Source organism: Natator depressus, chromosome 16 (assembly GCF_965152275.1).
Source record: "Natator depressus isolate rNatDep1 chromosome 16, rNatDep2.hap1, whole genome shotgun sequence".
Classification (NCBI taxonomy): Eukaryota; Metazoa; Chordata; order Testudines; family Cheloniidae; genus Natator; species Natator depressus.
Window position 1 is genome coordinate 68,082 of NC_134249.1, and position 20,550 is coordinate 88,631.

Here is a 20,550-nt window from a genome sequence, read left to right on the forward strand (position 1 = left end):
AATCCGTACAACACTCTAGACGACACACAACACACACACGACACACAACCCGTCACACACAAACACATAACACAACACACACAACACGTCACACACACAACATGTCACACAGACAGACAAACACACACAACATGACACACAACGTGTCACACACATACACCACCACACGTCACATGACACCACAAACACACCACACACAAACACAACACGTCACACACACACAGAAATACACAACACGACACAGAACACGTCACACAGATAGACACAAACACATACAACATGACACACGACACACAAACAACACGACACACAATACGTCACACAGATAGACACAAACACATACAACATGACACACGACACACACACACAACACACATCACACACACACACACGTCACATGACACCACAAACACAACATCACACACACTCAACACGGCAAACAAGAAGACATGCACATGTGAAGTGTAAGGTGCGACGTCTTCTGTTTACGTGTGCGACGTGCAACGTGCTATGTGTTGTGTGTGCGACGTGCAATGTTTTGTGTGTGTGATGTGCGACGCAGGACGTGTTCTGTGAGTGACGTGCGATGTGCTCTGGGTGGGGTCTGTGTGTGTTTCTGCACAAGCTGATTGCGATGTCCCGGAGGCCAACAGCAAAGAGGGTTCGGCGTCAGCTTTCTTGCCCTGCCGTCAGTCTGCCACCTGGCTGGGGTGACGGCGGCTGGGGACCCCAGGAGCTGCTGAGAGACGCGGAGGATCCCTCGGAAGGGAGAAGACGACGTGAGAATCAGACTCTTCCAGCAACGAGCCACATTTGCCCAGTGCTGACGCTGCCAGGCCTCCGAATTTTGGGCCAGAAACCAACAGCCAAATCGAGCTGGAAAATTGAACCACTTGCAAATGGCCCTTCTAGCGTCTCACCAGACCGTAGGCGACCGTCTGGGGGTGAGCTGTGGGCTCCCGAGAGGTAGAATCCAGGGCCTGCCTCTTCGCTTCCCACGGCCAGGTATTTTCAGCCCCCAACAATTAGGGGAAGAACAGGGAGATGAAAAGCCAAAGAAAGTTTCAAGAGTTCTCCTTCCTGGCTGAGCTGGCTGCGCTGCCCAGGTCACGGATGGTCATTCTGGGGAGGGATGTGGGTCTGGTCCACTTTGAAGGCCGTTGATCTGGGGAAGGATGTGGGTCTCAGATATCTGGAGGATTGGCCCAGAGCCCAGTCTTGTGGGGGCACAGCTGGTGGTCCTCATCCTCCTCTGTCTGCCAGAGAAGGCAAGCCAGGCGAGTACCAATAATGATGCTGTCAATAAAATGGAATCAAGTTGTGGATGTTTTTTCTTTTCAAAAATATTTTCACACTTTTCAATCGGCCCCAGTTTCATCAGGCCCTGGTAGTTCCTAGGAGAAATGTGAAGGAGGAGATATTGGAACTCTTCCCTCTTCGTGGGAGCAACAGCTGGCTGGGGTTTTGGCTGCTCAGGCTTTTGTTCCCTGGTTTTACCCACTGGGGTTTCTTTTGCATGGATTTCATGTACCTGTGTGTAAGTTTTTGCCCAAAGGCACACAGCTGTACAGGTTTTATCTACAATCTTTACAGGTTGAAGTTGCAGATGGAGGGGGCTCCCAGCAATGGCAGCCTTAAGGGGGTGGGCGGCTAGAAGCTGGGGACTGGATCGGGACCCCCAACACTTACTGGTCTCTCTGCCCTGCAGTTTTAGTCCCCCCGGATTAGCATGATTATCACAACAAAATTTTGTTTCTCCTGCTGCTAACAGCCCACCTTCATCGATTGGTCTCGTTAAGAGTTGCTATGGCAACCCCCATTTTCTCCTCTTCTCTGTATCGATATATCTATATCTATATCTTCCTGCTGTATTTTCCCCTGCACGCATCTGATGAAGTGGGCTTTAGCCCATGAAAGCTTATGCTCAGATAAATTGGTTAGTCTCTAAGGTGCCACAAGTCCTCCTCATTCGCTTTTCCTGACTGATTGTGCTGGGGGCTCTGCCTGGCTCCAGCGCTTCAGTCCCTCAGCTACCAAGGCCACCTGGGACCCCTGATCGATTCCAGCTTCAAGGAGTGCTGAGATCCATCTGTCTCTTTCTGTGCCTCTGTCTCTCTCTAGGAATAGCCTCCTGACCCTGCCTTTTGTGATCAGTTATAGTTTGCTAGCCTCCCACCCCACCTCCATGGGTATTTTTGGCTTCTCCATGCACTCTGCAGCAACGCTCCTTGTACCCAAGCTAAAGATCCCTGCAGCCCCAAAAGTCCTCGGGGATTTGCTCATCAAGTGGGTTACTAGCGGAATGGTTGTGGGGTGAAGGTGGGGATAGGGAGGTGCTGAACCTGGTGGCAGAGAAGGGTGGCAGATTAAGGTGTTGCTCAGCCCAGCCCGCTGAGTCCAAGGACATATGAGGGGACCAGCTTTAAATTGCTGTTCGATCCAGCCCACTGAGTCCCGGGACACATCTGGGGTCAGCTTGCGAGTGCTGATGACCCAGTCCTCTCTGACATTCCATGTTCTTTTTGGGGAGACTAACCCATATTGCGCTGACCAGGAGAAGGGGGAAGTGGGAGCCTGCAGCGCCATCTAGCGGCCAAAGGAGAAATCGCCGGCTTCTGGCCCTGTGTGCACAGTTGGTTCGGTTCACATGCAAAGCTGTGTCACGCCAAGTTGGGAAAACGGGGTTCTGCTGCACGACATCATCCTCTGGAATGACTCAACCCGATAGGACACCTCCTACGATACACTGCTATGAGTGACGCTCTCAAACAGGTCCCCACAGCTCCCCAGCCTCCCCCCACCGAGAGGCAGGTGTGAGAGGATTGTTCTCCCCAACTGACACAGGGAGAAACAAAGGCAGAGAAAGGTGAAGGGCCTTGTCTTCCATCACACAACCTGTCGGGATAGAGTTGGGAACAGGACCCGGGTGTCCTGGCTTTCAAACGTACCATCAGTCTGGAGTTTCACACACTGAATGATCAGAATAAAGTCACCTGCAATGAGCTACAGACCAACAATCATTCACACTGATTCTTCAGCAAGTGTTTTAGAAGCACGAGAACACCAGCGAGAACCAGGAACGGCTCAGAGACAATCAGCAGCGAGAAGGAGAACAATTCACCAAGCAGATGATTGGTTCTGGCTTATTTGCTGGGCCTTAAACGAGAACAACAAAGTCCTGAATCTCCTCCCTGCCACGAGACCCCCTGGTCAGCCAATCAGCGTGGAGACTCTGGCGGTGGGCTGAGGGTTCCCCGGATGGCCCAGGGATGGCTCAGGTCACCGGTGAGGATCACTCTCAGAGCACGCTTCCTGTCCCATCTCTTTGGGAGGCCTCCCACCATGAGGGCTACAGAGCAGCCCCCTCCTCGCCAGTGGAGGGAGGGAAGCAGGAAAAGGGAAACCAAAAAAGACAAACCCCCAGGACTCGAAGGGACAAAGGCCTAGCTGGGGGAAAATTGCCCCACCTTAACCTCCTGTTTTCCGTGCCGAGAATTTGGCCAGCACCGGGCGGATCAGGCTGCCTCGGTACCAAACCTCTCTGGGGCTCTTACCTTCTCCACAGGGACGTCTGTCTTCTCGCTCAATGAGCAGTGGGAAAGGAGAAAACTCCAGAGAGGCTCCACCTCGCGCTCACATACGAGACCCTGAATTCTCTCTCAGTCCTCAAGGAGACACCTCAAGAAGGAGACTCCCTGCAGCAAAGCCCCGGGGGTCTCTGAGATCCCCCTGCCCTGCAGCCTGTCCTCCCTGGCCGTTGTCATGGACTCTCTGTGAGGTCACCGCCTCCCAACCTCCTTTGACCAATCAGCTGAGTGCTGCAAAAGGCCCTTGTGATGTCACTGCCACCCCCACCCCTGCCCTGCAGGGCTCATGTCCTGCCCCGACCCGGCTCCTGTGCATGTTTGAGCTGCTCCCCCTGGGTCACATATGTGAGGGGGGGGACACCATCTATTCAGGGGGCACCATCACAGGGCCTAATAACATCAGCCACACTATCAGAGGCTCGTTCACCTGCACATCCACCAATGTGATATATGCCATCATGTGCCAGCAATGCCCCTCTGCCATGTACATTGGTCAAACTGGACAGTCTCTACGTAAAAGAATAAATGGACACAAATCAGATGTCAAGAATTATAACATTCATAAACCAGTCGGAGAACACTTCAATCTCTCTGGTCACGCGATTACAGACATGAAAGTTGCGATATTACAACAAAAAAACTTCAATTCCAGACTCCAGCGAGAGACTGTTGAATTGGAATTCATTTGCAAATTGGATACAATTAACTTAGGCTTGAATAGAGACTGGGAGCAGCTAAGTCATTATGCAAGGTAACCTATTTCCCCTTGTTTTTTCCTACCCCCCGCCCCCTCCTCAGACGTTCTTGTTAAACCCTGGATTTGTGCTGGAAATGGCCTACCTTGATTATCATACACATTGTAAGGAGAGTGGTCACTTTAGATAAGCTATTACCAACAGGAGAGTGGGTTTGTGGGGGGGGGGGGCGGCGCGGGGGCAGGGAGAAAACCTGAATTTGTGCTGGAAATGGCCCAACTTGATTATCATACACATTATAAGGCGAGTGATCACTTTAGATAAGCTATTACCAGCAGGAGAGTGGGGTGGGGGGAGGTATTTTTTCATGCTTTGTGTGTATAAAAAGATCTTCTACACTTTCCACAGTATGCATCCGATGAAGTGAGCTATAGCTCAGGAAAGCTTATGCTCAAATAAATTAGTTAGTCTCTAAGGTGCCACAAGTCCTCCTTTTCTTTTTGCGAATACAGACTAACACGGCTGTTACTCTGAAACACTTCCCTTGGGAGTCTGTAGGAAACTGATGCTGTGAGGGGCAGGGAATTGACCCCAAGGCCACACTTCTGAGTCTGTATCATAACACACATGCACAACAGCACTGCGCGAAGTATGTACACGTCACCTTTACTCTGATGTTTCCTAACGTTTAAAGGCCTGGTCTCCAGGGTGTTCTTTGTGCTTATAGATCGATTTTGGGGAGAGATGCAATCATTTAGTTCAGAGTGGGAGCCGTGTTAGTCTGTATCAGCAAAAAACAAAAACAAAACGAGGAGTAGTTCTGGCACCTTAGAGACTAACAAATGTATTTGGGCACATTTGATGGTGTGGCTGACATGATTAGGTCCTAGGATGGTGTCCCTAGACTAGATATGTGGACAGAGTTGGCAATGGGTTTGTTGCAAGGATAGGTTCCTGGGTTAGTGTTTTTGTTGTGTGGTTTCTGGTGAGTATTTGCTTCAGGTTGGGGGGCTGTCTGTAAGCGAGGACTGGCCTGTCTCCCAAGATCTGTGAGAGTGCGGGATCATCCTTCAGAATAGATTGTAGATCCTTGATCCTGCCCTGGAGATCTTTTAGTTGGGGGCTGAAGCTGATGGCTGGTGGCGTTCTGTTCCTTTCTTTGTTGGGCCTGTCCTGGAGTAGGTGACTTCTGGGTATTCTTCCTTTCAGCAGGTGGGGATTGAAGTTTTAAGAATGCTTGATAGAGATCCTGGAGGTGTTTTTTCTCTGTCTGAGGGATTGGAGCAAATGCGGTGGTATTTTAGAGCTTGGCTGAAGACAACAGATCGTGTGATGTGGTCTGGATGAAAGCTGGAGGCATGTAGGTAAGTATAGCGGTCCAGGATAGGGTGGTGTTTAGGTGACCATCGCTTATTAGCACTGTAGTATCCAGGAAGCGGGTATCTTGTGTGGCCTCTCCTTCTGCCCCTCCACCCCCACCAACATGATACAGTTCTGCGGTGACCTGGAATGCAACTTTCCACGTCTCCGACGGAAGGAATATTTCCAACACACCTCCGAACAACACTAATCCACAGAGACCTTCCTACCAACACGACAAAAAGAAGGATTCTGCCTGAAGGTCGAAACAGTAGACTGGACTTCAACTCGAGTGCTTCAGCCGACAAGCACGGGCTGAAGTGGTCGAAAAGCAGCATCACTTGGTCCATAACCTCAGCCGTGCAGAACACAACACCGTCCACAGCCTCAGGAACAACTCTGACATCCGAATCAAAAAGGCTGACAAAGGAGGTGCTGTCGTCATCCTGAATAGGTTGGAATATGAGCAAGAGGCTGCTCGGCAGCTCTCCAACTCCACATTCTCCAGCCCATTCCCCTCTGATCCCACTCAGGGTTGCCAAGAGAAACTGCACCATCTGCTCAAGAAACTCCCTGAAAAAGCACAAGAACAAATCTGCACAGACACGCCCCTGGAACCCCGACCAGGGGTCTTCTATCTGCTACTCAAGATCCATAAACCTGGAAATCCTGGACGCCCCGTCATCTCAGGCATCTCTGGCTAGGGGTGCTGGTCGTGTAGGGCCTGAGGAGAGAGTCGACATAGCCAGATAATCCTGCTGTCTGGATGCCAATGCCTGAGATGATTTCATCGCAGTCTCTGACGAGGGGGTTCAGGCTCCAGTGCTCTGCTCTGTTTTCCCAGCCCTGTCCAGGGGGTTGTTTCCAGTTTCAGAAATGGGGCAATGTTCACACACTCCCAATGGGTCTTTGCATAAATTAGGCCCTAAGCCAGGGGCAGGCAAATTTTGGCCTGATGCTGGATCGGGTTTCAGAAATTGTATGGAGGGCCAGTTAGGGGAGGCTGGGCCTCCTCAAACAGCAAGGCATGGCCCGGCCCCCGCCCCCATCCGACCCCCACTTCTCGAGCCCGGATGGCTGCCCCGGGCCTCCGGCCCCATCCAACCCTTCTGTTCCCTGAGGGGCCCCCCAGGACCCTTGCCCCATCCAACCCCCCGTGCTCTCTGTCCCCTGACCACCCCCGGATTCCTCCACCCCTAATTGTACCCCGCTGCCCCATCCATCCCCTCTTCTCCTTCCTGACTGCCCGCCCCCCCCGCGACCCATGCCCCATGCAACCACCTTTTCTCCCTGACCGGCCCGAGACACTCCGCCTCAACTGACCCCTGGCCTAACTGCCCCCCATCGCCCCATCCAACCCCTCCTCTCCTTCCTGACTTGCCCCCGGGACCCCTGCCCCATCCAATTACCCCTTGTCTCTGACCGCCCCGGGAGCTCCTGCCCCTATTCAACCCCCTGTTCCCCTTTGTCTGATGGCCCCGACCCCTATCCACCCCCCAGCTTCTGACCACCCCCCGAACTCCCGTGCCCTCTATCCCACCCCTTGCCCACTCCCTGCCCCCTTACCGCGTTGCCTGGAGCACCAGTAGCTGGGGGGCGGCAGCCATGGCCTGGTGCCACCACACTACCCCTCCCCACAGCCCCGTGGGGCCGCCTCCCCACAAGTCCCCAGACCCCAGTGTGGCCGTGCCACTCCACAATCCCCCACCGACTGTCCTCCTCGCCCCAACCCAGGGTGCAGCCGCCCCATGCAGCTGAGCCACTCCACCCCACAGACCCCTCCCCTCCCTACAGCCCCCCACAGCCATGCTGTGTCCCCCTGGGGGCGGCCATGGTGCTGCCCCTCCCAACCCAACCGCCACAACCATGCCATTGACCCGAGTCCCCGATCCAACTCCCCTATAGCCTCTCCCTCCCCCACATCCCTCCCAGACCCCGTCCCCATCCATTCAACCCAAATGCCCCCTGTCCACAACCCCCCTCTCCTCCTCCTACAGCACCAATCCATCCCCTACCCTCCCACAGCTCGCACCACACAGACCCCTCCACCTCCCAGCTGGGCCCCCTCCCTGCCCCCTGCCACCCCACCCACCCCGTCAGACACCCGCCCCCGCTGGTGCACCAGGGTTTCCCCAAGACCGACCAACAGCTATGAATTAAAAACCCCACACTGTTTGTTGGGGCCTCCTGGAGCCGTGGTCCCTACCTGGAGATACTGAAATCTCACTCTTGTCTCTCTCCTCCTGCCTCCGGCTCCGAGCCAGGCTCCGGACAGTTATGTGGTGAAGAGATGAACTGATGATAGTGGAAGGAAAAAATCAAAAACCAAAAGTGAAGCCAAAAGCGCAAGCCAGGCAGGCAAGGCAAATTGCAAGCTGTTGCCATAGACTCGTCCTCCCCCTTCTCCAATAACCCACCCAAACCGGGACACCACAGACCCCATGGACCTCAAACCAACTACCTGGAAGCAGCAGCAAAAAGGCAGCAAGGACACAGGCCGACAGAGAGTGGAAGGAAAATCAAAAGGGAAAGAGCCCAGTCTTTGAAAGCTTTTTTAGTTCTCTGCACATGCTCCCAGAAGAGGATGGGGCAACCGACAGCCAATCATGCTCTCAAGCAGGGAAAGAAAATCTACTCCTGGACCAACAACAAAGGAAAAGGAGAAGGAACGGGACAGTAAGCGGGACAGAGAGATTTATTCACGTGAGATGGTAATTCATTAATTCCCTGGGTTACTTCCTGGCCATTTCTATGACTTTAGTGCCATTAAGAAAACTGTTCTCAAAATCTCTGGGTCTCCTTGCCCTACGCTGTGGTTATGAAAGGTCCTTCTCAGCTCCTTTTACTTTCCTGCTTTCCACTTACTGTAAATAAACCATTAACACAATTCTTCTTGTTTCTTCCACATTCATGTCCTAGTTCCAGTTGTTGGGGGCAGAGTCATGAGATGTGTTTGTGACACTCTACACCTTGGGGGAGCATCTTATGCTGATAAGAAGCACACGGGATCTTTTCAGGGGAAAAGGCAATACGCCGCATTTATTGGAAATACAACTGTAAACATACGCATTTCATCATACACACACACCCACACAGACACACACACACACACACACAGACACGTCCTGCAGATGGTTTTACAGTTACCAGTTTGCTGTAGCTCTTGTCAATCTAATGGCCAGTCAGATTGAACACAAGCGAGGAGCTGGGCTCCGTCGGTCGGGATCCCATGCTCCGAGGCTTTGCAGGACTGAACCCAGAGTCTTACGGCAAAACACCCCAGCTTTAGACTTGTCAATTCCCACTTTCGTTTACGGATTTTGCAATGTCATTCTGTAATCGTTAGTCCTTAAATGGGGTTAGTCTCCGGGTTTTCCGCTGTTATCATTTGGTGGTTTTGTTGGCTTCCCATCCTTAGCTCTTCTTTGTCTTGCATTCAGGGTGCCTGCCTCGCATCTGAGGTCATCAATGCTGCTAACATGTTTAGCGTCGGATAAAAGGGATGTTTTCTGATTGTCTCCTGATGTTTCCAAGTCTCTCATGTCTTCTTGACCATCTGGACATTTGTGATGGCTTTCCACCTTTATTTTGAACTATGTACACATTTTTCACTCACACCAAACAATTTGACAGAGACTTTCAGACAGGATGGCATTTTAGAAAGGATGATATGGTTACTAAAGGGATTACAAAAGAACCTTAGGCAACTTAGTTTCCAACGCAGACAAGAAACACAACTTAATTTGTAATGCAGATAAGAAACAAGACCTTAGAGCAAATACCATAATAAAACCTTATCCTAAAACAAAAGGTGACCAGGACTGTTCTGGTCTATTCCTGCCTGAAATCAGCTTCAGACATCAGAATCTGGCTGATGCGTCTTTACCAATGGCACACGAGGCCGTTCCTTCCTGCTCTCAGAAAGGGTGGCGGGCAGAATATGGTCACATCCTACCATACATCAATCCATTTAATACATGATTATCCCTTCTCTTTCATTATGCAAAATGCAAACATCAAATCCTCCTCCTCTAGGTGCCCTGTAACCCCCATATTCCTCATCTTGTCTTGAATTGTGATATTACACGTAAACCAGGCCATGCAAGGGATCAGGGGAAAGGTGAGGAGCTGTCAAAAGTCACGCTTCTCTCTGTCTAGATGTGTGTCTCCTCAGTGTTTATGAAATGACAAGAATTGTTCGGTGTTCACTGAAACATGCTGTAAGTTGTGGGATCAGCCAAAAATTAGCTTCCCCAGAGATAAAGAACGTCAGCAACCCCCGGGTTGGGTGTGAAACAGCCCACCAATAGCCATTGCCCAGCAAGGAAGCTCCCATTCAATGATTCACCTGCTAGAAAATCACAGGACCAACACGGATCCACCAAGCGGAGTTAGGTGCCTAAATTCCCCGTACAGCGCATGGGCCACACAGGCACCTTACAATACAACTCACGAAAGCCAGCTCACTGGGCAGGGAGCCAGCCAAGCCCTTGAATGGGAGAGACTGACGAGGGGGAGGTGTCCAAGCCCGACCCTTCTCTCACAGCACGCACCTGGGCTGTGTCCAGCTGCCTAGCGTAGCTCGGGGTGTGAGTACCAACCTCAGGGCAGAGTGTTACACACCAGGGCACACACCCCATGGGGATTGGGAGCTCGATAGTTTGATTTCACCCCCCAAGAGCCAACTCCCCAGGCAGGGCAACAGCCTGAAGAGGGAGTCCCAGACACTCCCCTTGGGCCCTCTGCTCTGTCCTGCCACGAAGGCAAGCCTGCCTTTGGGCTCGATCTGTGGCTCAGGGAGGCCTGAGCATGAGCTGGTGCTGCCAGCATCACCCCCCCACTGTCTGCAAGGGAGGAAGGATTGAACCAGGGTCCCCATGTTTCAGGTCAGTGTGTGGAGCACGGTGCTGTGGTGGGACTCTCTCCCGCGCTCCTGTGGAAGTTGGTTCCCTGCGGCTAAATAAGGAAAGAGCTTGGGCCGGAGGATTGGATCACCGGGGTTTCCTAATTCCGACCTCTCGGGTGGGTTCCTGCTCCACTGGACAGTGTCATCCGAAGAACATTGTTAGGAAATCAATCATGAAAATATGCGGAACGTCAGCAAGCCAGGGGGTTTCAGGACAGGGAGACCAATTCAGGCAATCAGAACAGCAGATATGACACATTTGGAGCTCCTATGAGGCTCCAAGCAGACATGTTATAGAGACGGAAACTGGCCAGGAATTCTTGGAAACTGGGTTAACACTTATCAAAGTATCCATTTGCGTTATTCTGAGGGGCTTTGGGGGTGGGTGTAAACTATTTCCCTGAATCAAGATTCCACTGGCAGCTCAGTCCACCATGTCAGCGAGAGAAGAGCTGCGGTCCCTGGGCAATGGGCCCCCCGGGGCCTTTAACACCACAGCCCTGGGGAGGGGGTGCTGAAAGGGACCATCCAGTGAGGAACACAAGTCCTTCTACCATCCACCACACCCTCTTTTGGAATGGCTGCTGATGGCTCACCCCATCTGTGGGAACTGTTATCCCCTCTAGCACCCTCTATCTGGGGGTTTTCTCTTCTGCGCCTATCTGGCAGGGCAGCCCCCCTGTGTGAACCCCTGATCCGCTCCCAGTTTTGTCCCTCTGCCCAGCCCTCCCCTCCAGTTTCCCCCCTTCAGGGGGATTTTCCCTGCCTTTGGTTGCAGGGAGCAGATGCTGGTGGTGAGTGAGGGCAGCAACTTGCAGATGTCACTGAGCAGGTGATAAGAATAGAAGAGCAAAGAACGGCCAGACGGAGTCAGACCAAAGGTCCATTTAGCCCAGTGTCCGTCTGCCGACAGTGGCCAGTGCCAGGTGCCCCAGAGGGAATGAACAGACAGGAATCATGCCGGGATCCATCCCTTGTCGCCCCATCCCCAGCTTCTGACAAACAGAGGTTAGGGACACCATCCCTGCCCATCCTGGCTAATCGCCATCGATGGACCGAGCCGCCAGGAATCTCTCTAGTTCCCTGTCGAACATTTTGATCCCAGGACCCTGCTCAGGAACGTAGAAAGTTCTAATAAAGAAGCAGCTTCTGATACCAGGGGACTCCTCTTCCTCCTCCCCTCCCATGGGGATGAGCAGCCCCCCCAGCTGTCTCTCTGCCCCAGCCCCCTATACCTCATCACCCCTTCAGCCTCCCTCCAAATGTTCCCTTCCCCCCATCACCTCTTCAGCCCCCCTTCAGCCTCCCCCAAGTGCCCCGGTCCCCTTCCCCTCATCGCCCCCCTCAACCTTCCCCCCCTCCTAGGCTCCTCCCCAGCTGCCCTTTCAGTCTTTTCCCCCTACAGCCAACTGCCCTCCTTCAGCCTTACCCCCAAAGCCCTCACCTAGCTGCCCCACATATCCCCCTTAGCCTCCCTCCCCCGCAATTGCCCCTTCACCCCCTCACCCACTCCCCTCCCTCTGCCTCTCCCCAAATTCCCAGCTCCACCACGCTGAGGTTCCCTTCCCCACAACCATCTGCTTCCTTCCCATGGGGAACAGGAAATGCTTATGAAAAAAACCTCTTGTAAAGTAAAAAGTAAAACAATCCAAGCAAGCCCCTCCCATGCTTTGTGCTGGGCGCCCAGCTGTGGGTTTGTGTGTGTTCGGCTGAGGAGGGGTTGTTCTGAGCACACTCCCTTCAGGGAAGGGGTGGAGTTGGCCAAAGGGGCACCTTGAATCCTTAGCAGAGAATTCCTTTCTCCACGATGTTAGCTGAGCGTTGCTGTTCAATGTCACCTGACGAATGCAGCATTTGAAACAATCTGACAGTAAATCCCTTGCCCTCTCAGTTGCTGGAGTTCTCACACCCTCTGCTCTTGGGAGCTCACCACAGGACACGGCGTCTTATTTCCAGAGCATCTTGGAGATTAGACGGAGGAACCTGCACCCCAAATCCCTCATCCTCAACCCCACCCCAGAGCCCGCACCCCCAGCCGGACCCCTCACACTCTTGCACCCCAACCCTCTGCCCTAACCCTCATCCCTGGCCCCACCCAACAGCCCACACCCCAACCCTCTGCCCCACCTGAGCCCCCTCCCACACGCCGAACCCTTCAGCCTACCACACAGCGTCCAAGTGCAGAATGAAGTTTGGAATGTGCAGCAACGTACAGGGGAGGGGTCACCCCTCATCTCCATATTGCTGCACAGAACAACATTCATTCTGCACGGTTACCCCCAAATCTCTGTCAGGAATAATAAGGAGGTGACATTTTCAACAGGTCCGACTCCTACCAGCATCTATCAACGGGGAGCATTAGAAATCTCTGTGCCTCCCACCCATGTTGCACTGAAATAAAGGATAGAAAGACTATAACCTTAAAGAGAAAGAAGATTTATTAAGGGATAGATACAACTGGGGGAAGATTCACTGTGGGGAACACTACAAATACCTACCCATAGATTCCAGCAAGGGGCATAAAGGACCCTTAAACTCTCCTTTGGTTAAACTAATAAATGCCCGAAAAATAATGACTCTCTCTCTCCAAGCTGCAGAAGGAGGACACCGACAACGGATGGTCCGTCTCAGGATCTCTGGAGCATTGGAGGATCTGGCTCTCTACTGCCGAAGCAGGAGATCAACAGATCTGGGCCGACAGCAAAGCCTCCACTGGGGCCTTTGGTGGATGACAGGAGTCAGGTAAGTATCAGAGTCCTTGACAGATGTTAGTAGCCGGAGTCTTGATCCGATGCCGCGCAAAGAGCCTGGCCGTGGCTGCCTCCATGGTGGACAGCGCCTGCGTCACCCCCGACCCTCCCTCGTACGCTCGCGCTGGCGCACATTCCTGAGGCGCACGCTGACGGGCCCTGCCCCCACCGGGCCCAGCCAGTTCTCTGCCCCTCCGGTTCCCTCAGGGACACAGAGTTTTGGTGGGAAAATGCCAGGAAGAAAGGGTACCAAGATGGAGTTCAAACCCTTCCTATCATGTGCGCCATCTTGAATTTCTAAACTCCATTCTTAATTGCAGCAACATTCATCACAGAATATGACCATGTACCAAAATCACCTTCCATATCCCCTCCTTGACAGGTGTGAACATTTTAACAAACTTCTGGCATTATTGTTACATTAATACCATTGAACATTGAACCCATAATGAAGTCATGCAGGTTGACACATTACAAAAGGCATCACCGCCGAAGTTTAGCTTTAAATTTCTTTTTGCACACACATACACAGATATAATTACTAGATATACGACCATAATCACCTGCCTGATCAGTATGACTCCAGTTGGATGGAGCGGAGTTTCCCAAGCCTTTTTATCTTCACCTGATCGAGCTGTAAAACGATCTTCCCACCAGCTGGATGATTTGGTTTCATCACCAATTCTTTTTAACACCTTTCTGATTTGACCCACAGAATGATGTACCGTGAGGAAAGTGTGAGCTCCATGCTGTTGAAGCTGTTTTAGGTGGTCAACCATCTCCTTATGGTGCATTAAATGTTTCAGTGCTTGGAGGTCTGCTCCGATATGAAGAGGTGGAAGATGGTCATATGTAGTGTAAGATGCTAGTATGCTCCTCACTTCCACCTCTGACAGATTCATGTCTGTAGCGCAGCCCCTCACAGAAAAAACTGCACATAAACATCTCGTATCTCCTGCATCATGTTCAATATGATAAAAACCATTAATTAACACATTTACATAAAGTTCTTCTACACAAACAATGACTATCAATAACCACTATCGCTGAATTTTGAAAATGCATAGGATGGTGAAGCCGGTAGTTACATTTCCCTTCATGGGGATCTAAACAAAGATGGGTCTCCTCCCATACCCCAGTGGTACAGGTGAAACCCACTTTCACTTCCTCCACACAAGCTTGTAAATGTAAAGAATAATATTGCTCTTCTCTTACATGCACCCATTTGGTATTTTCCGTAGGCAGCATTAGGGAATTGTTTACAAACATTCCCAAAGGAATCAGGGGGGTGAATTGTTTCCTCTATGGCATCCCTTAAAGGAAGTATGGATGCCACAATAGTCTCATTAGCATGGTCATAGGTGAAATTCACCATTTTCCACCATTGCTGTTTTTCTTTCTCGAATTTGGTGGCATTAGACCAGAAAACGTGCTGAATTTCCTGCGGCACGTTCCCATTCTCACCAGCCCTGGTTCCAGCCTTTGCAATATCGAGAAGCAGCTGCTGCGCTTGCACCCATGCGAGTGCTTCTGTTCGACCGGGCTGCAGTGTCTCCCGTGCTCCTGTCACCTGCAGGTGATCCATTTCCTGCACTTCTAACCACGCTGGTCACGTGTTAGCAACACAAAAACCTAATTCACCCAAATCATTCAATGCTGCAGAGAGGGGATTGGCTAGTGAGGAGATATCATGTCCCACTTCACCTATACGTAATGCCAGGAACTGCTGATCCACCGTATTTAGCACTCCTAGTCCAGTCCCCACCCCTCCTAGGACCTTAGCAGCTAGATCTCTCTTAGTTCTGTGGGGAGATGGTTGTTGCAAGTCATTACCTTGCACCCATGCCATCCACCCCATTAGCAAAGGGGTTACATACCGGGCACATTCTGCATGGGACCTCAGGAGGTCATCTAGTCCAACGCTCTGCTCAAAGCAGGACCAATCACCAACTAAATCATCCCAGCCAGGGCTTTGTCAAGCCTGACCTTAAAAACTTCTATGGAAGGAGATTCCACCACCTCCCTAGGTAACGCATTCCAGTGTTTCACCACCCTCCTCGTGAAAAAGTTTTTTCCTAATATCCAACCTAAACCGCCCCCACTGCAACTTGAGACCATTACTCCTTGTTCTGTCATCTGCTACCACTGAGAACAGTCTAGATCCATCCTCTTTGGAACCCCCTTTCAGGTAGTTGAAAGCAGCTATCAAATCCCCCCTCAGTCTTCTCTTCTGCAGAAGAAACAATCCCAGTTCCCTCAGCCTCTCCTCATACGTCATATGCTCCAGTCCCCTAATCATTTTTGTTGCCCTCCGCTGGACGTTTTCCAATTTTTCCACATCCTTCTTGTAGTGTGGGGCCCAAAACTGGACACAGTACTCCAGATGAGGCCTCACCAACGTCGAATAGCGGGGAACGAACACGTCCCTCGATCTGCTGGCAATGCCCCTACTTATACATCCCAAAATGCCATTGGCCTTCTTGGCAACAAGAGCACACTGTTGACTGATATCCAGCTTCTTGTCCTCTGTAACCCCTAGGTCTTTTTCTGCAGAAATGTTGCTGAGCCATTCGGTCCCTAGTCTGTAGCGGTGCATGGGATTCTACCGTCTTAAGTGCAGGAATCTGCACTTGTCCTTGTTGAGCCTCATCAGATTTCTTTTGGCCCAATCCTCTAATTTGTCTAGGGCCCTCTGTATCCTATCCCTACCCTCCAGCGTATCCACCTCTCCTCCCAGTTTAGTGTCATATGCAAACTTGCTGAGAGTGCAATCCACACCATCCTCCAGATCATTTATGAAGATATTGAACAAAACCGGCCCCAGGACCGACCCTTGGGGCACTCCACTTGATACCGGCTGCCAACTGGACATGGAGCCATTGATCACTACCCGTTGAGCCCGACGATCTAGCCAACTTTCTATCCACCTTATCGTCCATTCATCCAGCCCATACTTCCTTAAGTTGCTGGCAAGAATACTGTGGGAGACTGTGTCAAAAGCTTTGCTAAAGTCAAGGAACAACACGTCCACTGCTTTCCCCGCATCCACAGAGCCAGTTATCTTGTCACAGATGGCAATTAGATTAGTGAGGCATGACTTGCCCTTGGTGAATCCATGCTGACTGTTCCTGATCACTTTCCTCTCCTCTGAGTGCTTCAGAATTGATTCCTTGAGGACCTGCTCCATGATTTTTCCAGGGACTGAGGTGAGGCTGACTGGCCTGTAGTTTCCAGGATCCTCCTTCTTCCCTTTTTTAAAGATGGGCACTACATTAGCCTTTTTCCAGTCGTCCGGGACTTCGCCCGATCGCCATGAGTTTTCAAAGATACTGGCCAATGGCTTTGCAATCACATCCGCCAACTCCTCTCGCACTCTCGGATGCAGCGCATCCGGTCCCATGGACTTGTGCACGTCCAGCTTTTCTAAATAGTCCTGAGCCACTTCTTTCTCCACAGAGGGCTGGTCACCTCCTCCCCATGCTGTGCCGCCTAGAGAGGTAGTCTGGGAGCTGACCTTGTTCGTGAAGACAGAGGCAAAAAAAGCATTGAGTACATTAGCTTTTTCCACATTCTCTCTCACTAGGTTGCCTCCCTCATTCCGTAAGGGGCCCACACGCTCCTTGACTTTCTTCTTGTCGCTAACATACATGAAGAAACCCTTCTTGTTACTCTTAACATCTCTTGCTAGCTGCAACTCCAGGTGTGATTTGGCCTTCCTGATTTCACTCCTGCATCCCCGAGCAATATTTTTATACTCTTCCCTGGTCCTTTGTCCAATCTTCCACTGCTTGTAAGCTTCTTTTTTGTATATAGATCAGCAAGGATGTCACTGTTAAGCCAAGCTGGTCGCCTGCCATATTTACTATTCTTTCTACACATCGGGATGGTTTGTCCCTGTAACCCCAATAAGGATTCTTTATAATACAGCCTGCTCTCTTGGACTTCTTTCCCCCTCATATTATTCTCCCAGGGGATCCTGCCCATCAGTTCCCTGAGGGAATCAAAGTCTGCTTTGCTGAAGTCCAGGATCCGTATTCTGCTGCTCTCCTTTCTTCTTTGTGTCAGGATCCTGAACTCGACCATCTCATGGTCGCTGCCTCCCAGGTTCCCATCCACTTTTGCTTCCCCTACTAATTCTTCCCGGTTTGTGAGCCGCAGGTCAAGAAGAGCTCTGCCCCTAATTGGTTCCTCCAGCACTTGCACCAGGAAATTGTCCCCTACACTTTCCAAAACTTCCTGGATTGTCTGTGCACCGCTGTATTGCTCTCCCAGCAGATATCAGGGTGATTGAACTCTCCCATGAGAACCAGGGCCTGTGATCTAGTAACTTCCGTGAGTTGCCAGAAGAAAGCCTCGTCCACCTCATCCCCCTGGTCCGGTGGTTTATAGCAGACTCCCACCACGACATCACCCTTGTTGCTCACACTTCTAAACTTAATCCAGAGACTCTCAGGTTTTTCTGCAGTTTCATACTGGAGCTCTGAGCAGTCATACTGCTCCCTTACATACAGTGCAACTCCCCCACCTTTTCTGCCCTGCCTGTCCTTCCTGAACAGTTTATATCCATCCATGACAGTACTCCAGTCATGGGAGTTATCCCACCAAGTCTCTGTTGTTCCAATCACCTCATAATTCCTTGACTGTGCCAGGACTTCCAGTTCTCCCTGCTTGTTTCCCAGGCTTCTTGCATTTGTGTATAGGCACTTGAGATAACTCGCTGATCGTCCCTCTTTCTCAGTATGAGGCAGGAGCCCTCCCCTCTCGCGCGCTCCTGCTTCCTCCCGGTATCCCACTTCCCCACTTACCTCAGGGCTTTGGTCTCCTTCCCCCAGTGAACCTAGTTTAAAGCCCTCCTCACTAGGTTAGCCAGCCTGCTTGCAAAGATGCTCTTCCCTCTCTTCGTTAGGTGGAGCCCGTCTCTGCCTGGCACTCCTCCTTCTTGCAACACCATCCCATGGTCAAAGAATCCAAAGCCTTCTCTCCAACACCACCTGCGTAGCCAATCGTTGACTTCCATGATTCGACGGTCTCTATCCAGGCCTTTTCCTTCCACGGGGAGGATGGACGAGAACACCACATGCACCCTCAAACTCCTTTTATCCTTCTTCCCAGAGCCACATACTCTGCAGTGATCCGCTCAAGGTCATTCTTGGCAGTATCACTGGAGCCCACGTGGAGAAGCAGGAAGGGGTAGCGATCCGAGGGCTTGATGAGTCTCGGCAGTCTCTCCGTCACATTGTGAATCCTAGCTTCTGGCAAGCAGCAGACTTCTCGGTTTTCCCGGTCAGGGCGGCAGATAGATGACTCAGTCCCCCAGAGGAGAGAGTCCCCGACCACCACCACCCGCCTCCTTCTCTTGGGAGCGGTGGTCGTGGAACCCCCAACCCTAGGACAGTGCATCTCATGCCTTCCAATCAGCGGAGTCTCCTTCTGCTCCCTTCCCTCAGATGTATCATCTGGGCCACTCTCCGCATTAGTACCTGTGGAGAGAACATGAAAACGGTTACTTACCTGTATCTGCGTTGCTGGTACATGGACACTCCCCTTTCTTCTTCTGGAGGTCACATGCTGCCAAATTTCTTCACCATCCTCCTGTCCCCGCTGCGCAGCCTGCTCTGAATCTTCAGAACATTGTGTCCGTAGAAGCATATCCTGACGTCTGTCCAGGAAATCTTCAGTTTCTCTTATGCAACGCAGGGTCGATACCTGTTGCTCCAGATCTTGAAACTTCCCTTCCAATATGGAGACCGGCTTGCACTTTGTACAGACAAAGTCGCTTCTGTCCTGTGGAAGAAAGACAGACATGGCACATCCAGTGCAGGTCACAACAGCTGAACACCCCTCATCCATATTATCTTCCTTCTACGCCCTTCCTCAGGAGTTTTAGTAACTACTGAGAGAAGCCGGCAGGATGTAAGCCTCAGTGGGCTTTCCCCAGGCAAACTCCCTCTGTTAGCCTCTCTGTTGTTCACTGCTCAGCTGGTTCGTAGCTGACTGGCTTTTTAGAACAGTCAGGCCCATTCAAGGCTCACCTGGAACAAAGCACTCCCAATTCACACTTTTCAAACAACCAATCAAGCACACGGTCAAATTGTCCCCACAACAGACACTCAGATACTCACCAACACAGCCTCCTTAATGCAGCCCTTAGCGTACCTCCTCTCAGGCAGATCCCAGGCAAACTCCCTCTGTAAGCCTCTCTGCTGTTCACTAAGCCAAAAGGACCTTTCAATTCCCAATTCCCAGTATCATTTACAGAAACATTTAGTTTTAACAAAGTGTGACATACTGCTCCCAAATTTCTAGGGTGTTCTTCCATTTCACCAAATGTAGATTTTACAACCTCCTTAGGAGCCTTATTGCAATGAGCAGTACATTTTTGACATTTTAGTTCAATATGATCCATTTGATGACTAGGGAGGAAGACCTTTACATTTATTGAGGATACATTAGTGGGGGCAATACCCATTGTGATGGATATATTAAATGGACCTGATATATTAAATCACACCCAAACATACTAAAAGCTTGTTCTAAGAGGACTCTAGCGGTGGTATTTGCAGTGCAGTTCTCTGTGGGATAGGCCTCTATCCATTTGGTGAATGGCTCTATAAGCACTAAGCAGTATAGATTTCCTCGGCCTGTCCTTGGCAATGGACCTACAAAATCTGTTTGCACTTTGTCCAAGGGCCATTGATAGGCTGGTGAAGTAATGGTCCCTTTTAGATCCTTGAATCTGGGTTACACGTGGCACTTGGAAAACAGTTGTATGTCCAGGATTCTACTTCCTTGACCATTGAAGGCCACCATCCTAAGGTGAGTAGGAGCTTTAAGGTTTTCTCCATTCCATAATGACCTTGCTCGTGGGCTAATTTAATTAACTCTTGGCAGAGATAGGATGGAATTACTAACACAGGGATGCCTTCGATGCCTTCTGGTTGGTTTTCTTTTCTTGCCAGAATTAATCCTGTCTGATCTGTGTAGACGGTAAATCCTTTGCACCGCTGCTTACTCAACAGCTCCATCACACTGGTATCCTTCTGCTGAAGCTGTCTTAAATCCTGATGTTGCAGGGTTTCAGTGGGATGGACAGTGTTCACAACATCTGTTGGTACATTCCATTCAGCTTCTACACCCAATAAAGCAGCCTGTTTCGCCAATTTATCCACAGCACTATTCAGGATGGAGATCTCTGACTGATTTTTCCTGTGAGCCTTGACCTTGAATAGAAAAGTTTTTTCTTGCCTTCCTTC

General features: G+C 51.1%; 1 long non-coding RNA gene across 1 annotated transcript in view; it reads right to left on the minus strand.

Annotated features, from left to right (window-relative positions):
* The window catches only part of LOC141999978 (uncharacterized), a 695,529-nt gene that overhangs the window by 4,962 nt on the left and 670,017 nt on the right, over positions 1-20,550 (minus strand). The gene's annotated exons all lie outside the window — the stretch shown is intronic.